Genomic DNA, 24,274 nt, shown 5'->3' with positions numbered 1-24,274 from the left:
ACTATTTGAGAACAACACCTATTTTCATTATTTATTTTTGGTAAAAACACATACTTCAAAATTTTTGAGGCGGGGGGGGGGGGGCCTAGGGCCCCCCTTCCCCTTGGCTACGGGCCTGACCCCCCCTCCCCGAATATAATGCCTGGTTATGCTACTGCCTGCCAACAATGCTGTGCAGTATCTACGCGTGTAAAAAATTTCCACGTTCATTTTGCATACCAAGGATCTCGGTTTGCTTTCACAATGTAATATTTTTTGCGATGCCACAATGTTCGAATTAATTGACCAAAATGAATGTTGCTTGTCGTTTTGAAACAATACAAATGCGCATAATCATTTCGTACAATGCAAGGCTTTTGAAAACGTCACATAACGCGAAGTTGCAAAATTATTACGCACAGAACATGGTGTGATCTTGGCTAGACCACATTTTTTCGTGTTAATGAACGCACTAGAATTACTGAAATGATATGTGTCCGTCAGTTCTCGCGAAATCCGGGACATGCTTGCCAACCGCGAAAAATTCTCGGCGAATAATTCGAGTATATTGATAGAGCAATGTTTGATTCGTACTACAAAATGTTGTAAATTTCCCCGTGTTTGAGAGATGTTATGTAACCCTTAGTTTTCTACGTTTGAAATTCGTATTTTTGGAGCATGCTCAATAGCCAAACTAGTGTAGTCTTAACGAAACGGACATGGAAAGGCGCAGAGCGAAGCGAGCACGTTGTCATTGCCCAAAACTGACGCCTGCGAAGCGTGTCTGTACAGGTCTTTTCATGTTTGTGCGCAATATAACGCGCACAAATTGAAGTAAATGTCCTATTAATGTTAAGTAAGGAGAGTAAAGACCATGTACAGTGTTCGCGCAATTCTCATTCGGCCGTGTGCAATAGCTCATGCGAAGAAGCCCTTCGTGCTAGCAGACGACCCTCGCTCTCTATAGCGCAAAGTGCGACTGCAGCGCTGTGGTGGCGAGTGCGGCGACAGGCCGCCTCCTCCCTACGCGCGCCGCGAGGAGATACGGAACTGAAAAAGTATCTATAAACGTTGGGAGAACGGGCGTCCGAGTCACCGTGGTGAGCGCTAGAGAGCTATAGTGCCTAGAATTAGTGTGCTGAGCGGAGGGGTAGCAGAGTTGCGCGCGAGCGTCTATATGTCGTACAAAATCCTTTTGTGTTCGAAAGCTAGGTACCTAGGGAGAGAATCTCTAGGGATTTTCGATGGTGGCGCCGTCACATCTTGGCGGAGCTTTCTGGAACTCCGCTTCGCTTCGCCGACCGGGGTCGGCTTTCCATCTGTTCCACGTGTGCGTGTATGTTCGCGCGTTCGTCTCTTGTCTCTGTACCGACGACAATGACCGCGAGTCGTGCAGTTTTCGTTTCGACAGCGTAGTCCGTGAACCGGTGTCCCGTAGCGACTTCGTCGTGACTGCCTCAGAGAACGTCTAGTACTGCCTTTGCTTGATTGACGGACGTCGAGGGCGAAACAGAGCGAAGGTGCTGCAATGCGCTGCCTTGCCACAAGTAAGTAGCGATCTCTGTTATTTCGAGTTCTGCTCCGCTAGTCTGAAATGTCGGCGTACCTGTTACATTTACATATCAGAGAGCGTGATCACATAGCTATGCTGCCGTTCTTACGTTGTGGATACGGAGCGTGATAAACATTTCGAACTGCGGCACAAGATGCTCATCCACGATCGCTGCGCGAGCAGAAAAAAGTTTTCTGCGAAAGAACCGATCTTGTGTTTTCATGCACTACAGCCGCTACAGTTCGACATGATTAACTTGCACCAACTCGTCCAATGTTCGGCATTGCGTAAGTGATAACCACTACTGATATTTTATCGTCATCTAGTAGTAAGGGCACTCCCTTATCGTTAATCCTAGGCAAGTTCTTAGATTCGTTGTACTGCGGTAATGAATAATCCTGTTGGCCGACTGGGGCGTTTGAAAACCTGGTACTTGTAAACAAGAAACAGCTAAAGAACGACTTATCATTTTATTCTAACAGTGCGCAGGGCGATGTTTCGTTAACTTCGCCATTACTTGTACTAGTTTTATGTACCGAAACATGTCTTACAGTATGAAGCACGCTTGTCTGGAGTGCCCAAGCCGTTCATTCAGCCGCCTTGTTTTGCAAAGGTACGCAGAGAGTGACGCCGTACCGCACACGGTCATACGGCAAGATGCAAAAATTCGAATGTAACAGAGAGTTGGAAAAACGCCAATGTATTCACGAAGGTAATTTCGAATAGGATAAGAGCCAAGTAAACTTGACTTTGAAGGGACCCTGAAACTGTCTTTTAAATTTTTTGTAAGAATTTATTCTACATCATCATCAAATCATTTGCGCCATGAATTGAGCCACGCACAGCATACCAAGGCAGCTGCAAGCAATTATAGTGACACCCTCCTCGACCCTGCTTTGCCTCCTCAACTTGTCAAACAGCCAACCGTCACGCGCACTCGACAGGTCAAGCTCCATCGAGCACGCGCCGTCAGGCAACAGAGACCAAGTGTGTGGAAGATCTGCTCTGCAATGTGCCGCCACACTACCAGCTGTTCTTATTATATTCTCTTGTACGGTGACCATCTCCAAAAGCATGCGGACAAACAAAAGGTATATGGGAACGATCACCGATCAGCCTAAACTCGGGCAAAGTGTTTGTGTCTCCAGGGGTGAAGCTACAGCCGCAGACACTTGGATCCTGCGAGCGTTGGGTGGATAACAAACAAAATACGTTGATAGGCTAGTTGGCTCATAATCTTCAAAATTGCATAATGGGAAATCGAACAAGACTTAGAAGGAACACAGATGCACAGGACCTGTTCAATCTTGTGCTATCCAATTTTGAAGGTTGAGTGGATAGCGAGAGCAAGATGCCCACTGCAGCAATGAGCTGAAGCAACTCCGCTTGCCAGATGGCTTACAAGCCTTGCACGATGTGTCAGCTTTACAAGTCACCACCTGCTAGATTTGTGGCGCACAGCTCTGCTAGGGCATCAATGGTGTCAGAGAAAAAAAAAAATTTGCAATACACACTGTCACGCAGCTCATGTCAACACGGAGCATGTTGTAACACAGGCAGGCGATGCTCGCTGCCAAATAAAAGTTCCGTGACTATTACTGTTATTATACTATACTGTTGCAAGTTACAGCTGTTGTAATGCTTATTTTACAGTTGTTCCAGGGCCAGCAGCAGTGACACATATGTTGTATTAGAGACTGCTGCGTCTAATCTCCATAAGCATTATTTTCATTCCGCATGTTTAGGTGGCAAACTTCGTTTAGCAACTTCACTGTTGTGTACCTAGCAGAGATATTCCAAGATAATCAGCTGACAGTCACACAACGAATATGAAGCTGTACACTGTCATAATCACCTTACGCACATACCACAGTGACTTGGAAACTTTTCCAAATCCTTTTTTTTAGATACAAGCAATTTATTACCAGCATGAGAAGAAGTAAAATAGTGACTCCATTCCGTTCAGGTGGTTGAGTTTCTTGAGCAGGTGACTTGACGAGGGAGCTTCTGCCGAATTTTGTTTACTAAAGTACAGCTGCCGGCAGGGCACCCATTTCACAGCCCCCCTTGGGAACAAAAAAAACCTCACCACTATTTGAATGTTTGTTTATATCTTGCAATGTTTAAAATACCACTGGCGTAAGCATCCAGAAGCACCTAGAAAGCAGCCCAAGAATAAAGCAAGAGAGGTGAATGACGATAGCCCTCGTTGTGCGCCCTGCAAGCTTGTCCGTCATTGATGTCGACTATGCTCGTAGAACAGGTGAATTACCAGTGAGCCTGAGTAGCCACTAAATGCATCATACTGATAATGAGGTCACAAGTTGTCACCAATTCGGGCACTTGCGCTTCCTTTGAGACCATATTAAAATGCGTTTAAGACTATGTTCATCAGTAATACATGGCTTGAGTTACCTATGTATGCGGGAGAATGGAACACAGAAGATTTTGGCTTTGAAGTTGTGTTGTCAGGGGGCCTTCAAAGGGACCGACAACTGGGCAGAACGTGCTATTAGATCCTGGTAAAAATGAAAAGACCGTGAAATATAGTGACAGATTCCAGCATCCTTTTCGCGTTGCGAATAGGATTTATATTTTTAAATCGTGCTTAAAAGTAACAAAAACCGCTATGTTGCGCAGCCTAGCGGAAGAGCCTTGAAGCTGGATTATGAAGTCGGTCACTTTTCTGTACGTATACGTAGTGTGATGCTGTCATGCACGCCATAATTGGTCCTCAAAGTTAGAGTATGCATATTATTATCTATCCCCGCTCAGTTCTGTGCTGCCTACGAGGTAAAATAAGTTGCATGGTGAGAAGCGGCGCTGCCTTCGCAGCCGCCAGTGGCCCATGTCCAGCCGCGGCGCATGCGCGCAGAGTGCACGCATGCGCAGTAAAGCTTCGCGCTAAAACACAAACTGCTCTTGGATTCATTGTTTGCAGCATGTGTTGTCAAGTTTGTTTAAGAGTTCATATTCGCCGCAGATAGAAAAATTCTGATTAAAAATGTTTCACGGCGTTTTCCACGTTACCATTCCATGGCTAGACAATCTGACCAGTTAGCTTTCCATTGCGCTAAAGAAGATAGGTGCCCTAAAAATTGGTTGTCAGTCCCTTTAAGTGGCACAATCAATCAATGCACAGGCATTGTTGAGAAAACAAATGTATTTGCTCGTTTCAGCATTCTGCACATCACAAAAGTGGCTGGCTGTAAACATCTGCAGCCCCACCGCTGTGAGGCATCCGTTGTTCTCCAGTGAAACCCTATTACACTACTACGTATGGTCGCTGTCGCTGAACAGCCATGTGCATAAAAATTAATGTTAAAGATTTGCTAAAAACTGCGCATAACGAGCTGCTGCCCAACATCAACATGCACTATGTGCCCAAGCATGCTGCTGTTGTCAAATTTAACACAAATCACGGTTTTAATTCACGACCTTGAGAAATAGTTGGAATGCCTGTTCTGATTATGGACTGAAATGCACCTTGCACACTTGGTTCAGTGAATATGCTTGGTCAATATGGAAGTTTTGGAGTCTGAACATGCAGTCTGAATAATGTCTTTAATTAGAGACACCAGAGCAAATTTTCACATTGTACTTTTTATTGGCATTTCAGGAGCAACACGGTAGGATGACTAAAGGACGCAACACTTCTGGACGGGAATTACATGTTCAAGAATTGTTTTGAAATGTACAAGGAAGATATTGGCATTCTCCTTCCGCCATCAGCTGTTCAACATCTGCGAGCTGCAAAGGTGAACACACTTTCATGTAAACAGGGCCACGTGCATGCACTGTACAAGGTTGCTCAGTTGTGCTAGATAGAACAAAACACAGTCCTAGTCTTCATGCACCAACCACAGAAATGAAGGCTGAACGTCAGCTCCACAAGTGAAAGCAGGTTTCTAGCAGCCTCATATTAACAGTCACTCTGTTTAACTCTATCATAATTGCTCATTCCTCTGCTGTATGTGTGTGTGCATTTATCTGCTAGGCAATCATCGTCTAAACAAACCATAATACTTTGGTGACTTGGCACTATCAAAAAAGAAAGAATTAGGAGAGGAACAAGTGAGGGCAGCACTCTCCTGGCTTGTCCCCCTGCTATTTCCTTTTTTTTTCAACAGCGAAGTTCTTTAAAAGGGGCCCTGACACACTTTTTCGGCATGGTTAGAAAACACTGCCGATCGGTAGTCGAGGCTCCTGAGAGCACGCGAGCCAAACATTATAGCGCAGCACAAGGCCTGGAATTTACCATTAATTCTGAAAGTCAGCTAGAAATCGTTCCCTCTTCTTTCTACAAATTATGCCATATACCCAAATTCACGGGCTGTCAGCTGACTTGAGCATCGTCAGCTGCATAGTTAACGTGCCACGTGCCTGCGCATGCACTCACGATGCGTTCGAAAGGAAAAAGAAAACAAAGAAAAAGTGCACCAAGTCATGACGTGTAGATGATGTAACTTCTTTCCCCTGTGCCATCCCTCCCCTGCTTAGCTTCCAGTGCGCTCGTTGGGATGAGAGAGAAAGCAATTACAGCGTGCGAACAAATCTCTAACTCCGCTCGTACGCACGGATTTAAAAATTTTTGGGGCGGTTGATTCGTGAGGCAATAAACTCCTTCAAAGAAGCCATTCGACGGTTACTTGTGAAAGAAGTTCCACCGTGAGGTGTTAGCAAAAACTCTACAGGTATGTGCCACAAAATGTGGATATGTGCCAAGCAGCTTCTAGCATAGCATAGCTTTGCATAGTATAGTATAATACGGGGTGGGAAAGGAAGTGAGGGTAAGGAGTAATGTTAGGAGGAGCGGAGACCGTAAAGCATAGCACAACAGTCTTGTATAGTATTGGAGGCGAGGAGTTATGGAGTCATCCTCTTATCGGATGCACTGCACTTGCGTTCTAGGTAGGATAATGCCGGCGCACTCCTCATAGGTTTCGCTATCGGCGCTCTGTGAAAACATCACGTGGAAGCCCTAACAGACATTTCTGTGGATACTTTCAAACGAAAGAAGTTTTTACAATCAAATAATAATCTTGGATGAAAAGAAAGCACAGGGTTGCTTACAGGCGCTATCTGTTTACATAAATTGTACAGTGGGTGCACACTGCGAGCGGTCGCCGTGATGGGGCATCCCCAAACAATCTTCTTGCATGAAATGTGGGCAATCCCTAATGGTGAATTTAGGTGCGAGGAAACCAGCGAAACTCAAAAACAAGGACGATAGAAGAAGGCACATTCAAGCACACACCGTTTCCGGCGATGGTGTGCGCTTGAATGTGCCTTCTTCTATCGTCCTTGTTTTTGAGTTTTGCTGGTTTCCTCGCACCTAACATGAACTAACCGGCCCAGATTTTCACGCTTCTGAATGGTGAATTCCACTGGTGGATTCGGAGTGGCCGACGAACTCTGCGCCGGAGCACTCCACTCCGGCGGAGAGCAACCAAAGGAAATCTGTCAATGGAACACGAGGGCCCCGCCAGACCAAATGGTAGGGGCCGCTAGTGCACATTTGCTTCGCAAGCGCCTAGCATTCCTTGCGTTTTTGCGCCGTTTTCGCCTTCACGGGCGCGAGCGGAGAGAACGGGTGCGGTCAGACAGCACATTGCATCGCGCATGCGGTACGCCACGCTCTGCGTGCACGCGCTGGGAGCTTGCGACTTTTTTCCGGTCGAATCCGCCGCTTTTCGCGGAGTAGAGGGAGCTGCTCCAGATCTGCCAATGAAACATACAGGGAGCACTCTCAATCCGCCAATGGAATGGACTTGCTCTGAATGGAGCAGAAAAACTGCTACCGAAAGTGCTCCGAATCTGCCAATGGAATTCACCAAAGAAATATACTCTACTACAGTGGTCCGTCTGTATAAATAAATGGATTCATACGAGAATGAAGCCTCAATTAAGCGATGACGCAGCCGTAGCATAAATAAGCATCTATAATTGTCAGTGTTGTAGGCATTACTGAGAAAAAGTAACTAAATACGTTACCCGTTACACTAACAAAAAAGGAACGCGTTACCGCCCTACGTTACCTCTTAAAAAGTTAACGTGTTACCATTACATTTACCGAAAAAAAGTAACGGACGTTACTTTTGCCGTTACTTCATGGTCAGAATATTAATCACTGCATTATTGCTGCAGGAATCCCAAGTAACAATTTTATAAAGCTGATGTTTATATATTTACATAAAACTTCTAGCCCAAATGACAATTTTACGTGAAGTACAGATTTAAAGGAGTACTGACTTGAATTTTAAAAATTTTCGGGTTTTTGCTCTAAATGAAAGCACGGGTGTCGAGAACCCTAAAAAGAGTGTCGTGGTGCCTGGGGACGCATTGCATATAATTTTAATACCGCTTCTTTCAACCAGCAGTTTCGGTTTCGGATTCGAGAGGGCGGCTTCACAGTGACGTGTCAAGTCTGCCCGTGACGTCACGGGCAGACTGCAACCCACGAAATATGCACCTGCTGTCCTTTGCTGTCAGTCGAACGTGGTTCATGATGAGTGAACTGTCGTCCAGTGCCTCCGACAGCGATTTCTGTGATTTAGGCTGCATGCAGAACCCAGATTTCGCAAACCAAGTGAGCTGACTTGAAACGTCATAGGGCTCTCCATGCGGTGAAGCTGCCTTGCAGATGCTGGGAGATCAAAACTTTAAAATCAAACTTAAATATTTATACGTGTTTCCCGGATGCGGTGTGGGAAGAGCGTTGACACTACATGCCAAGGAAACCAAAAAACGTCCGTTTTGCTGCACTTCAAAATCGTGTCAGTACTCCTTTAAGGAGAATAAGTTGGACAAATGTATCGTACCTTGGCAAGAGTATAGTTACCTAAAGTCGCCTGGACAGTTAGATGTGATGGCTTCTAACTCGCGTGACACATGGTAAAGCCATTTTAAACGTGAAGCATTCCTTAGCGAACCAAAGGCACTTTGAACGTTTCTATGTATACTTATCTACCTATCTAGCTACCTACATCTGGTGTTCTAACTTAGTGTGGGCCAAAACTGGCATCGGAGGGTAAGAGAATTTGACGAACACAATAGTCTGGTCATGACATGAATAATGTTAAAATCCTTTCGCATACGTCGTCAAACCCTTTCCTCTACATAGGTGTGGTACACACCCGTATACCACAAGCTGCAGTATGCGGGTATGTGCCACGGGTGACTGACAGTATATATCAACCCAGGAACGGCGGAGACAGACATTGGTAAATTAAATGCGAGTGCGTTAAGAAAACCGATATCAGCAGCGTTGACCTAACGAATTCAAACATTAAAAATCAGGACCCCAGCAGAAAATCAAACCCAGGCATTCAACGTGGCAGTCAGGTATTCTACCACAGAGCTACGCCAGGTCTTGAAACTGATTTCGGAAAAAAAAACCAACACAGGCGTAATGTCGGTGCAAGGTCAGTTGTGATTGCAGTGCTGGCTATCTAATTTTATAACAAGGCAATAAGCAATACTTACATACTCCTATGATTCAGGCGTCATGTCGGGATAATTTTAATGGCGGTTCCAGTGTTAGCTCTGCTTTTCAAGCAGTCTAATAAGCTTTACATTTGTATTCCTTGGCTCAAAGCCAAAAAATGCAGCACGCACAGCTACTCGCTGACTGCTTTGCATGGAACCGATTCCCACAAGGCGAGGGATATGCCGAACTTTTTCGCAGTGTGACTGCACAAAAGAAGATTTATCATCAACGCTCTTCGTAAAGAAACATCACAACCTGTATAATTGCCGCGAGAATTGCGAGCGTTTATGTGAAAGTGTTCAAGATCAGCCTAATTCGTGGAAAAATTTAATAACTACAGAAACGTGTACCCACAGTTGATCGAAAGAAGCACATTCCTTTTTGAAAACAAAGTTACCGCACAGATTACTGTAAGGAGAAGTTTCCACAACTTCTTGTTGAATTTAAGCAACAGCTGCATTTCAAAGCTGTCATCGTAAAGATTGCCTCTCTTAGTGAATACGTCCGCACCTATACGTTAAATAGGCGCTCAGCAGACGAATTGGCCGGCAGCAGTTACAGTTCGGAAATAGTAACGAGTACGTTACGAAGTTACTAAGCTCACGTTTTCATATTGCTGTGCTTTCAAGTGTTGTCAAGTGCTCAGCTGAAGCGGGAGAACTCCTCATTTAGTCAAAATTGCAGCGCAGGTGCTATTCAAAAATATTGTTTTCAGCACATGTCGGTGCTCCCTAAGCAGACAATGCTACTGGTGATCATGTCTATCTGTCACATTGACAGTGGCGCCAGCTTTCCAGTGGTGGGCCTCATGCCCAATAGTATGGAAAAGGGAAGGGAAACAGAAGTGAGTGTGAGGAGGAGGGAGACCGGTGAGCATAGCATATTCTTTAATAGTACACTATAGCAATGGGTGGAAGGGAGAAGAGGGTGAGGAGGAGGGGAACGCCACCAGCTTTGTTTCCTCAGTCTTCGCGCCAATAGTACGTAGCTGCCCCCAGTTTTTTTTTTTCTCTTCACTTACTGCGCATTCAAAGACGAACTTATACTTAAAGGGGCCCTGCAACACCTTTCTTAGTTATATTGGAATAGTCTCATTATGACGTATGACTCTTCACGAGTCATATGCCGCAAAATTTTCGAATCCGTCAAGTCTAAGTGGTGTTCCAAATTAAGAGATCACATTCCGCGCTTTCTCCCTCACTCAACGCAGCGAGCGCGCGGAGAGCTAGGCAGCGAGTCGAGGGAGGAGCGCAGACGAGCGAGGCTCCGCCCAGAGCGCCGGCGGAAATTTTTTTCTTCATTTTTTTTCTCTCTCACGTCTGGGCGCAACCACGTGGTCTGTGCCGCCACTTCCGGTCGGCTGCGTCGTTCTCGTCGAGAGCCGTATAGCGCGTGCTTGAAAACTGCGCGTCGGTTTGGTAATGTTGGTGTGCACCTCGAACGCCGTAGTGTTTTCATCGCTTTGCAAACCATGGAAGCAAACCTGCGCGCTCGTTTGACTGAATGACAGCTGAGATCGGTTTCGGCCATACTCCGATACACCGCCTCGTAAGACGAGCACTGGCAGAAGACCCCGAAGCGCACGCCATTACCGGACGCCAGCATTGTTTTCGGAGACATGCTGCCCTGCCTCGGTCGGTCGTGAGAACGTGCCGACGATGCAGTTCCCAGCTGACGAGGCAACCACTCGAACGGCTGCCACTCTCAACAGCAACCGGCGATGGTCCAAAAGCACGAAATATTGTTTTTCGGCAACTGCGCATGGGCGAAGAAAACGGACCACGCAACTACGAGCAGCAGCTGTCGGTGAGACCGGAAGTGCTATCTAAATGATTTTGTTTCGGTGTTTTTTCAACGCGATAACAAAATAGTAAACATACATATTATCTACTTATTGAACTCAAAATTAACAACGAAAGTAATAGTGAGGGTGTTATCGTGATTATGACATCAGCAATGGTGGAACTGCCGAAATCGCGTCTATTTTGCGGACTAATACATCATTTGTCGAGAGAAGAGGGAGCGATTTTCAGCTGACTTTGAGAATTTATTGTAACTTCCAGGCCGTGCGCATCGCTATATATTTGGCTCGCGTGTTCTCGGGAGCCTCGACTACCGATCGGCAGCGCTTTTTGAGCATGCTCGAAAAATGTTGCAGGGCCCCTTTAACTTTTGACTTGTGTGTGTAACCGGCGCTTAAAGGGGTACTGACGCCTTTTTTTGAAGGCGAGTTTACTCCGCCATACAAATCTCCTGTATGCAGAGACGCCTCTGAGCAAGTGTGAAGCTCAGCAAAGGCTATCAGATATTTTATGTTTATATGAAAGTAACTTTTCCATGGCGCACCTACCGACACCGACACTAGCTTGACGTCAGGCTACAGTACTAATTCTGGTGACTTCACACGCAGCAGTCTGGCTAGTTGTGATGACGTCAGGTACCAACACTTCGAAGATGGCCACTTGTGCGTCAGCGAAACGTTCAAAATGGCCGCTTGTGCGTCATCAACGGAGCCATGGTGCTGAGCAGCCGTAGAAACGTCACTATATATTGTGCAAGCACGTGACGAGAAGCTCATACCGTGTTGTGACATCAGGGTACAGTAGGAACCGAAACTAGCTTTTAAAACATATTGTAATTACTTTTTCAGGGTGCACTTGCGCTTAGCACTACCGTTTGTAGGCTCTTGAGGGCTTGGCCTCGCATTTGACGCAAAAAAACAACTGAAATTTTTCGTGTCAGTACCCCTTTAACACCTTTTAAGAACGAGCCTTGCACTTAGTGCAGCTTTTGTTGGCACTCACTTCAGCACAGTAATTGTAAGGCGGCACTGTCCTTTTATATATTTATCGCTCTCACTTTTTTTTACAGGCTCTCCTGTATGACAAGGAAGCAGTAGACGCGTCATTCGCAATGCTCATTTTATGTGCTTCCAAGGGATGCGGCCAAAGGACGACCTGCGGATGTGCGAGTCACGTTTATGGGAGCTGCAAAAAAGAATTAAAGTGTATCCCCAGTGTTTGTTGTATACTTTTATTATACTATAACAGTATATTTCTGAACAAACCATCTGAAACATGGCGGATCGGTGGCACTGCAGAAAGCCGATGGATGCTTGTCAAAGCATAGAAATACACAAAGCAGCATAAAATCTTGCCACTTGTGTGGCCGTTGCATCTTTCCCTTGCCCCAAGGAAGCACGCAGCGCAGTGAAGCAGACTTACGAGCTGCCGTCCAAGGACGCGGCACATGCTCAACATAAATTTTTCTCACTTAAAACAAAAATCACCTATAATTAAACTTTCAGAATCGAATTTCCTTTGTACACCATTTGAAACAAGTGCAATTTTAATTTCACTGCATCACTAAACTGCATGTGCCTGAACATGAGTCATGCATTTCTTTAACTCACTCTCAATTCCAAATAGCGTTACAGAGGAGAGTTGTTAATACATGTACATTATACAATGTTGGCGACAAAGGCGAGGAGGTGGTTCTATTCAGATGCTGTCTTTGGCAGAATTGAATCAAAAAAAAAAAAAAAAGTTCGTCTGGCAATTTGGCACTTGGACTTCGATGTGGTCTATTCGTATTTCTGTGTATATGGGTGGTGCGACACCCCATTTACACATTTTTCTATGTTTGCGCCCCTCATTCTTTGAAACTTCTCGGTCATCGACCGCCATACTTTTTTGACACACCCCTTATTCTTTGAAACTTCTCGGTCATCGACCTCCATACTTTTTTGACACACTTACTGGCAACTATCCTGGCATGTGGTGTTATTGTATTGTGTTGATATACATTGTAGAATTTTTTAAAAATTCTCAGAATGGACGCAGAATGGCCTTTTTGCTTCACCACAAAGCATATCGCGAGACAGAATAGCGGACGCAATGGGAGGAAATAAGAAATCACCATTCCTTTTCTAGCAACCACTATGGCAACGTTCAAATCCCTCCCAAGGACACAGAAAAAAATTTTCTTACAATGACAGTTTCATGAAGGAAGCCGAATATTGCACAAAAAAGCTTGGCCACGATTTTTAGAACAGAATCTTGAGAAGTACGAGTGCAATGACGCGGACGTTTGGCATAGAAGGACCCTATCAAAGAGACGCGCCACGGTGGTGTGAATATGGTGCTCGACTGCTGATCCGAAGGGCGCGGGAACGAATCCCGGCCACGGCGGCCGCATTTAACTTATAAAGGATGAGCGATAGACGTTAATGATACCCTGAGACGAGAGACGATTCTGTACAAATGCTGTGTGGCCAGGTTCATGTGACTACAGGTTGTCTAAATCGTCTTGCTATACTTTAAATATTGCAATCTATGCACACTGCTCTGAAGCCCATATTTCTGTCCACCTTTTCTTGGAGAGCAATTTCATTCGTACAATCTCACTTCTTTCCATGTGGTGTCTATTTGTGACCATGCGGAAGAACAAATGCGATATCGTTTTAAAAATCCGGACAGAAAGTTCTCCTAGTTCGTTGGAATCGATCGAGAACTGAGGACATGTTTCGAACGAGAACAGAAAACACGATGCGTCGTCTATTCTCTAAAGTCCGTGTATGCGCAGCTCACGCTCTTCCACATTAAACACGCAGGCCTTGGTCGCTATAGTTAACGCGATATTAAAGCAGAAAAGCGTCATTCCCAAATGCAAGGGCAGCGGTAGCCGTAGAAGCACTACATATTCGCCTTACCAGGCGGGCCGCGCAAGTTTGTGCAGGATGCAGTGGCGTTTTGCTTACCTTCTGACGACCAGTAGGCAAAGTGTCGCATATCAAATATTGGTGCTTGATGCTCCGGGTGGTGCTACATAGGACCACCACGTATATATCCATATAGATTTCACAATGTCACGTAGATCAGCGCAGAAGTTTGGAAGTTGAACGCACGCGTTGGAGCCAGAAAAGTAAACAGGAAGTCGCCACGACGCTTGCAGCAGGAAGCAGATGGCGCTTCGCGCAATCAGAAACCGAACCGAATCGCGATTTTTAAGCGCCTTCAATCGATCCGTCATTTGCGGGCGCCAATCATAAATGCATAAAATAGAGAACTTTTTCTCCATGGGAAACATTTATTACTGTGTAACATACTTCTGGGTTATTTGGCTGAGCTCAAGGTGTGGAACAAAGATAGCCTCGCGCTTTTCCACTCTCGCTGAGGCTTCGTAACATTTTGATCTGCAGAAACCAGCCGTAGATAAAAAAAAATAAAATCGATTAGTGACGTCATGTTGACTGACCGGTAGTAGGGTTCGGCGCGAAGTTCAAAAATTCGATTTTGTACCTTTTTTTTGTGTGATAGCAAAAAAAATTTGATTGCAAAAACAAAGATTAAAGGTCCCACTCATTAAGAAAATCAATTTTTGCCACTTGCGAAAGATTATGACAATTAAAACATTACAAGCTACTACACTTCAGAAATAGCCCTAGCTTTCTGTCCTAAGTCTCTATCTCAAAGATTGGCTCTCAATGTATTATGGAGAAAAACACAATTGAAGAAAAAAGGATGAGCCGCTGTCACCATGGTGAAGCCCTCCATCGACATCTTCCTTTATTAGAACACACTGAATGGATCCTAATGATGACTGTGCCACTCCTAGTCTTCTACACACTTGTCAACACAAGATGTTGCTGTTCAGTGAGCACTTACTTGGTACGTTAAATGACATTTGAAGTCGGGATCATGGCGGAATCCAGTCTGGCTAGGAGGGTACATTTGAAATAAAAAAGAGAGACAGACCAGTCCAAACAAAATGTTTATGACGTTCGTCTTCCAAATAAAACGAGCCACTTCTGATGATGTATTCATCGTGAACAAGGCTTCCATGCTGGAAGTCGAAACGTCATCAATGTTCTGTTTAGAATGGTCGGCGCCCCCTTTTTGTTTCGTAGTTAAATAAAATTTTAAGCTGTGTGAAAAGTGAAATTATTTCATTTGAGTCAGTCAAGATTTCAGTTATAAAGACTGCTTTATTTTTGTGCAATAAACATAGCTCATACAATTTCACTAAAAGAGTTTGAAAGAACAACACTCAGCCTCAAGGAGTCTTACACAAGAGGAAGTAATGGAATGCACACACACACTGGGTGTCTGTGCTTGTACAATTCCTCCTTCCCTACATACATTTTGAACTATGTACCAGCAGTCCCAGCATCAGTCTCTTCAATAAAGTAATCGTTCTGTTTACCAAAAAACATAATGATGGGAAAACACACTCCTACATAGAAGAATATTATTCGAAAGCTGAAGAACAAAAGAAAGCATGGCAAGATCGCTACCGCTATGGTTATACAGTGACAAAATAATGTTACTGAAATCATTTCCATCAAAGAAAGACTAGTGCATTCAACATAAGCTTGGTAACGTTTTTATGAAAAAAAGTTTTTCTGCAAGTATGATGACTGCTTACCGGTCTCCTAAAGTAGAATACACAGTACTACTTTAAATCATTTACAGCTTTTAAAAACACATAGGGTGGACCCGTACGGCTCTTGTCCCCTCTGCATACTTTTAGTTCCGTTTAATGGGCCCCTGACAGCAAAATCAAGACCTCGAGATGTTTGTGTTGTTTGATTGTCCTGCACACGTGGGCACTTCTGGCCAATTAATAGTGGCAAACGTTACCTTTAAGATATCTTAATTTGGTTTTAAAGTAAGCGTGAGCGCTCATCTGAGTTGGCAGCACCTTGTGACACCTCCACTAATATGACATAGATGAAGGCCCCGTGTGACGTTCCACAAGAAAAGCCAGTATTGTTGACGTCACAAAAGATGGACAGGATGCACACAATACCACCACTGGCACCTGACGAGGGCTATTGTTTCTCGTCCCTCTCGCTCAGTTGTCGGGCTGCTCTCAGGGTGGTTTTGGCTGCTTAAGCCAGGAATGCTTTTCATTTTCCTGAGGGGACATGCACTTAACCGGCTTAGCTCATACCGAAGCACCCACATCGTTTCATTCTTTATCGCACGCGGGGCCCCCGATTTGAAAACTGCGCTGTCAATGTCACCAAACCTTTAGCGCACAATGTCCTAGGTGCTTCCCCGCTGTGGGGAAGTAGTTTCTTACAATCTCAGGCGGGTGTTTCAAAATGAAGCTAAAAGTGGCCAGAATTAGACACACTAGCATTAATTATACGATATGTCAGAGCATTTATGACTCACTCAATTTCGGCATTTCCAGACACAAGGCTACAAATTACAGTAAAAAAAGTCACAAGGGGTCCTTTAACTTTTCGCATCCTTTTATGGTGTTTATTTAAACACCGGTGCATTTCTCCTTCACACGCAGGGAGTGAGCATGCATACTTTGGTCATTAAAGCATAAATCAAAGAAAAGTAATACATAATAGAAAGAGAAGAGAGCTGGGCTGCTGGGAGAGAAGCATGAAGTCTACCTCCAAGCAACAACAAAGATTCATCTATGTGTGTATGGCAGCTCACATGAGATGGCAAAAAGTACATGGTTTAAAAACTTTACCTTGAACTTTATGGCTAGTTTTTTGGCGGAGCCAGTGTTCCAAGAGCTATGCTCATTGAGATGAGGAAGAGCAGCCTATGGCCAAGTGATGTCGGGCCACTTCTTGTGTCTTTTGAAATAGCTAAAAGCACCAGCAAAGCATACTTAAACGCAGCTCGTCAGCCCCTACTTTCTCCATGGGGTCGGATCCCCCTCCACAGGCGTTACGACTGAACTTGCAGCACGGGCACCTGCACAAATAAAGGTTGTATTTTGCACACTATAGTACAGCTGAAAACCCTATTGCATTCATTCTCATAAATGTGAATCACAAAAACTGTTCATTAGTTTAAAGGGACACTAAAGAAAAACAATGAATCGGTTTAGATCGATGAATTGCGCTCTGAGAACTCTAATGTCATTAATTTCGCCATCATAGGTTTATTAATAGAGGAGAAAATCAAGTTCAAAGTTTCATTTTTTAAATTTCATGCCAAAATCTCCCCACGTGATGTCACGGTTTTTAAAGTGTATTTATCGTATTTTGGCACCATTGGCTCAACAAAATTACCCCAAACTTGGTATGTTAAGTCTATGGCACCCTCAGAGGACAATGTACTTCACTTTTACCTATTAGGATCTACGTAGTCCCTACTAGGCGCCGTCATGGCAAATGACGGCGCCTACTAGGGACTACGTAGATCCTAATCGGTAAAATGAAACTTCAAGGTGGCGTCACCACCCACATTTTGTTTTTGCGTGTTTTCTCACAGCAAGCGTGGTGTTTTTGGTATTGCGAAAGAGTAGTTTACTAATATGAGAAAAATCGTGTTGCTCTTTAGTGTCCCTTTAACTCTAGGCTGAGAAGGTAGCAGGGCTTGTACAGGTTTCGATAGCCCAATTCCAAGGGACTTTAAAATCACTACTGAAAGTTTCTCAAGGATATAAAGCAGCATCCCAAGTAGAAGCTTTTTGCAATAACAATGTTTCCAAATGAATATCGTTAGCTTTACAGATTAAGAATACAAAATTGGTGTCTGGCTCACACACAGCACTTTATTAAAGCTTTGGCTGCATAAGGACAGTGGACATTGTTTGAGCTAGAAGATTTAGATATAGAGTTAGATACAGAGTTAGATATAGAGGAGAAAAAAAATAGCACAAGTGCTGGAGGTGAAGTCAAGTCACCAGGAAGAAAGTTGAGAGGAAGTAGACCAGGTGAGGAAATTAAATGAATGGTAGAAGACAAACGGTGGTGAAGGCAGGCTAAAAACAGGGCGGGAGCCATAACAGGAGTACGGCATGTGCCCTCGGAGTTGGCCTGATGAACGTTTACCTATACATAGCAGCTGATAGTCAATATTAGACACCATATGCAAAGAAATTGAAGCATGTTCCGAGAAAGAAAACAATTCCAGGAATTTGAAGGGCCGTGAAAATGTGCTTTTCAATTTCAACTGTTTTCAAGGGCTTCAAGCACCTGTACACACTCTGATGTAACCACAAGCAGGTTTCAGATGATATTCTTAGAGGACTACATAAATATACTTTTCGTACCAATCTAGATAATGGTGTTCCCGCAGTCTGCAAAAAGACAAAGTGGTAAAGTTTATTGGTGCTGTTACGCTGACTGTATGTCAATAAAGAGAGCTAGGGCACTGTACAAGCCAAAGTTCAACCAGAGGCCCATACACAATAAAGACTTTTCACTCACCCCTACTTTGCACTTGGGTGGGCCTCTATTGCAACTGTGAGAGGCATGTCAAAATAATAATGCCCGAAGAAGAAATGCATTGTCAGTGCATCCACATTGTACCAAATAACTCGTAAAAAACAGTGCAAAAACAATGGATGAACACAAAGAGACAACTCGTTTGTCCATTTGTGCACTGTTTTTTATGATACAGGACAACCAACTAACCAGAATTACCACCCTTTCGAAGTGCCAAATAACTCATGCCCTTTCACATGGCAGATATGCATCCTTTTTCAGTGCAGGGCAAGTAATGCAGGAATTTGGCACGAATTCTCATGTGGTGTAACTGCCAGGACCGCCCGTATCATGACTCCATTGCCGATGGGGGCTTCTCAAAGACCAAGAGTTGTTGACATGTATGACAAAGCGATACGAGAATATTAAGAAAATGGTTTTGCAGAAAAAGTACCCGCGCACGTATGGAGGATGAATCGTGTGCCATTTGGAGCCGCATCAAGCCCGTTTCTTCTTAGTGCCACTCTTCATCATCACTTTGAGAATACCACGGGAGAACATGAAGAGATGACCAGCGGTTTAAAACACCAGTTTTATGTCGACGACATTGTGGCCGAAGCAGACACAGCGGAAGCAGCTTTGCTGGTCTGCAATAATGCACCTAATGTTATCAATGAAGCAGAAATGCATCTGCGTAAATGGACGACAAATTCCACAAGTCTTCAACATCTCAGTGAAGAAAGAGAAGGCATTAATAAAGATATTCGTTTAACAGTTCCTAAGAACAAGAAATTACTGGGAGTTCTTTAGTACCCTGAAGATGACGTGTAAAGGCTTGACACCTCCAATATTATGCAGCTCGTAGCATCCATGAAGACAACGAAGAGGAATGTTTTAAAGGCAGAAGCTGAGATGTACGACCCATATGGCTTTCTGTCTCCATTCACAGAACTTCAAAGGAACTAAAAAGTATGTGTGAGTCAGTCCGAGATGAACGCATACTTCAGTACTTCAGGCAGAATGGAATTAAATGGAAGTTTATAGCGGATTGCGCCCCATGGTGGGGCGGTTTCTGGGAACGGCTGATACGTACAGTAAAGACAGCACTACAACAGGCCTGGAAGACAGCCTTGCTGAACTATGTTGAATTAGAGACCGTGTTGACAGAAGTTTAATCAATAGTACACTCTTGTCTGTTGACAGTAATACCAAGTCAGCTGGAGGAGCCACGGCTTACACCGGCTCATTGTCTGATTGGTCGAAGGTCAGTCTCCATTCCTGACGACGAGATCACGGAGACGAAGCCTAGTTTGACCAAAGATGAACTACAAAGACGTTGGAGGCAAAGAAAAGCATGCCTTGATGCCTTCTGGAAGAGATGGCACAAGGAATATATTTTACAGCTACAATCAGCTCACCACATCAATGGCACTGCTTGTAGTAAAAGTAGGAGACGTCGTACTTATCATGAACGAGAAATCTCCAAGGCTCTTATGGGTACTGGCCGTGATCGAAGAGACATTTATGGGTCGTGACGATCATATTTGTCTGTGTCTCCTGAGAAAGTGAGACGGAAGGAAAGCACGAAAAGCTGTGCAACACCAAAGGGGCTATGCCTCTGGCTATGCCAGTGGTACAAATGAACACTTTCTAGACCAATTATACCTGTCTGCTTTGGTTCAATTTTTCCTTAATTTTTTTTTTACTGAAGGCACAATTAGCTGAGGGCTTTTCCAAATGCCAGAGAGTTGAACATTTTTACAAAGACCTTAACGGGAAGACTGGACAAGGATTCAAAGCAGCTTCCAAACACTGCCATCGCATTGCGACTGCAATGATCTCTCAATCATGAAGTATTGGACAGAAGAGGAAATTCCTGCATTTCCGCAATGATTCACTCACCCTATATCATTCCAGCTGACTTTTATGAAATGGAAAATTAAAGGCAATCATCAGTACCATACAGTGACTCATAACAGTTTATCCCAGGGTCACTGACCCATGGAACAGGATTCAACGTGCCTGTCTGAACACTGCTAACGCACTGCAGCTGCAGCATGACAGCACATAGCTGCAATGGTCCCTCAATGACGAAGTATTGGACAGAAAAGAAAGTTCCTGCATGTTTACAATGATTCGCTCACCCTACAATATTTCAGGTAACTTTCCTGATTGCCAAGAAATGGTTCGTGACATTTAAATTCATCACACACCCACGGGACAACTTAAATATAGTTCTGTGACTAGAGACATACATATAAGTAATGTGTAGCTTCCTAAGGAAATGAAATTCAGTTAAAACTCGACCGAACAAAACACAATTTTATGGAGTTCCTGATCTCACAAAGTATTTTGTGATTTCCCAGCAAATACCCATAGGGCTGAAATTAATGAATTAGCTCGGCCACAAAACCCGATTTAACAACGTTTTCTTGGAAATAACTGCGTAAAAAGTGGTGATTTCCATTTATTTTGCAGAGATGGGTTTTTCTTCGAGCGTGCACTCTAACGCTTTAGCCCTATAGCATTAGTTTGACGAGGCTGGACGCTCCACTGTGCCCATGCATAGAGCAATGGACTCAGCCGTCAGTAGCGTTCTTACGTACCGGATGATGCTACAGGCGGCGGTGGCTGGTTTCGTGGCACTAATAGTCTCCTTGCAACTTTCTGCCTTGGCCTGCTCGCACAATCACTTCGTTCGTTCTCCACGTATATGTTCGCCCATCACTGCTTCACGTAATGGTCTTTCTGGCTTGCATCACCTGGACAAAGGCAACAAGGGAGCCTCATGTCAAAGCCACCCTCAGGCCGGCCTCACGGACTTTTCACCTGGGCAGCAATCACATTAATCGCGAGAGCAATGGCCTGGTAACTTGTTGTTATATGTTACAATTTTAGATTTCAAAGAGCCAAAAAATCCCCTTCTCGATTTTACGAACTTCCTGATTTAATGAAATCATTCAAGTGTCCTCATCACTTCGTTAGATCGAGTTTTAACTGAATACCGTAAAATCCGGAGCAAGCACCACTCCCACGGTGAAAGATAATCGGACAAGATTTGGAGGGAGGCCCTTGCTCGGTCACGGATCAAAATTCAATATGGAGGTGGAAGAGCCGCACGTGCTTCCAATGAAATGCGTTTTTGAATAGGCATGCATTCGCTTGTCGTTATTAGCCCTTGTCAAGCGAATAAAAACACTGAATGAAGCAGTGTAAAAGGGCGGGAGGCAGACGGGGGCACTTGCTCGGTCCCATTTGCAGATATTTCAAATATCCAGAAAAAAGGAGGGGGCGCTTGCTCGGGCTTTTACTGTAGGTAGGCAGAAGAAATTTTTCAACATCAAGTGTGGATGGTGAAGGTACAACTTAATTACATTCTCAATAGACCTTGGTTGTGCTTTGAGCCAAGTGTCGATAACACCATGTGTAGGCTAGTACCTTCGGACTATTATGAAAGGATGGTGCATTATGGACAGTACCGCTACTGCACCAGAGTGGCAGCTGCACCCTTGCATGTTGCTGTAATCCTATATTCGGGGGACACAGAAAGCATGTTTGCCATGTTATTGTAGCATATAGCAGACAGAAGAGCAGTCTAGCCTACGACATTTTCACTCAATAAGCAAGTTTGACTGGTGAGAGTGACAAGCAATGTTACACAAGGGTCTTCCAGGAAGCGTAAGGCTGCTGGACTGTGCACCCATTGGCCTTTTGCAAAGTTGGTTGCTTGAGCTAACCTCATTCTTGCTGTTCATGCCTTAAATAAAGATGCATATATCATGCTGTATATAGTCATACCTTTTTCATTTACATTTGTTTTTTATTGCAACTACTTTAAATGTATCACTCTCACAATCATTATAACCATTACATGGTGCATAATCTTACTGAAGGGCAGCTAAGCAGGCACATGAGATACGCTGTACAAAAGAAGAGTGAACGCTTCTCGTCTTTCAGTTTATATTTTCCGTCAGTACGCTTACAATTCAGCTTACAATTAGTAGAAGGCTTTTTACAAACACACCAGATGCGAGCGCACTAAACACGTTGAAGTGCTGTCTGGTGAACTGTGGCACTTGTATCAAACTAGCGAACGAAGAGCGCCTGTTCCTCTTGCAAGCAGCTGCAATCCCTTGGAAACATGGAGCGTGATGACGCTTCATAATGTAAGCAAATTCGACATTCAAACCTGAACACTTGCGAAATTGCCACAAAGTGAGAGCCATGTGTTCTTTCACATGACAATCAGACTTCTTTTATGCGCGAAGAAACTGTTCCTATTAGTTGATGAGATAATAATAGTAGCAGTTATCAATTACGCAAAGCCGAACATTGGAAGAGTTCGTGCAAGTTAACCATGTCGAACTGTAGCGGCTGTAGTGCATGAAAACACACGATCGGTTCTTTCGCAGAAAACTTTTTCTGCTCGCGCAGCGATCGTGGATGAGCCTCTTGTGCCGCAGTTCGAAATGTTTATCACGCTCCGTATCCACAACGTAAGAACGGCAACATAGCTATATGATCACGCTCTCTGATATGTAAATGTAACAGGTACGCTGACATTTCAGACTAGCGAAGCAGAACTCGAAATAACAGAGATCGCTACTTACTTGTTGTGGCAAGGCAGCGCATTGCAGCACCTTCGCTCTGTTTCGCCCTCGACGTCCGTCAATCAAGCAAAGGCAGTACTAGACGTTCTCTGAGGCAGTCACGACGAAGTCGCTACGGGACACCCGTTCACGGACTACGTTGTCAAATGGTTGTGAAGACGAAAGCTGCATGTGCTGCATGACTCGCGGTCATCGTCGTCGGCGCAAAGACAAGTCAGACAAGTGACGAACGCGCACAGCCGACACCGACACCGATCGGGCGAGGCGTTCCAGAAAGCTCCGCCAAGATGTGACGGCGCCACCATCGAAAATCCCTAGAGATTCTCTCCCTAGGTACCTAGCTGTCGAACACAAAAGGATTTTGTACGCTTTCTAGACGCTCGCCACTACACTCGCCACAGTTGCGCATAGGTCCGCCATCTTGCCCGCCGTGGCATCCACGATAAGCAGGAAAGCCACCTCTCTGGAATGTAGGAGCCGACGCGGCTGCTGTTGTTGCTGCTGTCCTCTCGGCCCAGCGGCTGCGTCTACTTTCTCGTTCGTTCATAACGCGTCGCTGGCGCAATGACTTTCGATTCTAAAAAAAAAGAATGGAAAGCTCGGAGAAACAATAATTTGAGATGGAACAGGTGGAGATTAAACACTATCGCAAGTAATATTTTTGTTTTAAATGGCAAATAGGAAAAGTGCGACGGTCACGATTCTGGACCAAATAAATTCAGCCTAATTATTCGTTTCACGTAGTTTTTGATGCAGCGCTTCAAAAGATTAAGTGAATAGCTCGAGAAAACAAGTGCTAAAATTATCACTGTGTTTTACAAATAGCGCAAGCTAACGAGAATTTCGCGTACGTCTAGGTAGATGTGGCATATAATAAACACTCGGTCATGCTTCAAACTTTTATGCCGCACAGTGCTCGGAATGAATCATGCTGTTTTGATAGACCTGTAAGGTTCATATTCACACACATCACCTCCTTCACAGTCACTCGCGCATATTTTTACCGTTTTGTCCCGCTCGATCTTTAGTCAACCTTTGACCAGTGAGAGAGAAGCGATATATATCCTGTTCGCTATCGCCGGCTTCTGACGTCTCATGCGCAGCAGCCACTTGAAACGGCGACGAACGACGGAAACAGACTTGTCACATGGAATCGAGAAGAAGGCCTTTCCGTGCTCTAGTCGGTTCGTGCAGTGGGGAGCGCAGCATTCTGTCATTGTCGCAACTTCGCAACACTGAGTCAGGGCGCTGCGCCGCGGAGACGTTCGCAAGAACGGACAGCAGCGGCCGTATAATGTACTTTTATTCCGTGTTCCGTATTCCGTTTTCCTGTTACGTCACGCTTGAAGCACCGCCCACGCCGGAAGCTGCGACGTTTTTTGAATTTGGCCAATAAAAAGCGCTCGTAGCCGCCCATAGCTTGTTGAGCAAGACAAGTGCGGCAGTTGGCGTTTTTT

At 44.6% G+C, this 24,274-nt stretch overlaps 2 long non-coding RNA genes across 2 annotated transcripts; one reads left to right on the top strand and one right to left on the bottom strand.

Annotated features, from left to right (window-relative positions):
* Window positions 1-1,347: 1,347 nt before the first annotated feature.
* On the top strand, window positions 1,348-12,045 carry LOC119397005 (uncharacterized). The gene is made up of 3 exons (XR_005184522.2): window positions 1,348-1,526; window positions 5,151-5,289; window positions 11,892-12,045. It is a non-coding gene; the product is annotated as an uncharacterized LOC119397005 (long non-coding RNA).
* A 2,941-nt stretch (window positions 12,046-14,986) lies between these two features.
* On the bottom strand, window positions 14,987-23,061 carry LOC119397006 (uncharacterized). Its single transcript, XR_005184523.2, has 3 exons — window positions 22,818-23,061; window positions 20,814-20,969; window positions 14,987-16,747 (listed from the first exon to the last, which is right to left on the bottom strand). It is a non-coding gene; the product is annotated as an uncharacterized LOC119397006 (long non-coding RNA).
* Window positions 23,062-24,274: the final 1,213 nt, after the last annotated feature.

This window comes from Rhipicephalus sanguineus, chromosome 6, assembly GCF_013339695.2.
Source record: "Rhipicephalus sanguineus isolate Rsan-2018 chromosome 6, BIME_Rsan_1.4, whole genome shotgun sequence".
In the NCBI taxonomy this organism is placed as follows: Eukaryota; Metazoa; Arthropoda; class Arachnida; order Ixodida; family Ixodidae; genus Rhipicephalus; species Rhipicephalus sanguineus.
The sequence above is the reverse complement of the archived record's forward strand: the minus strand, read 5'-3'. Positions and strand labels throughout refer to the sequence as shown.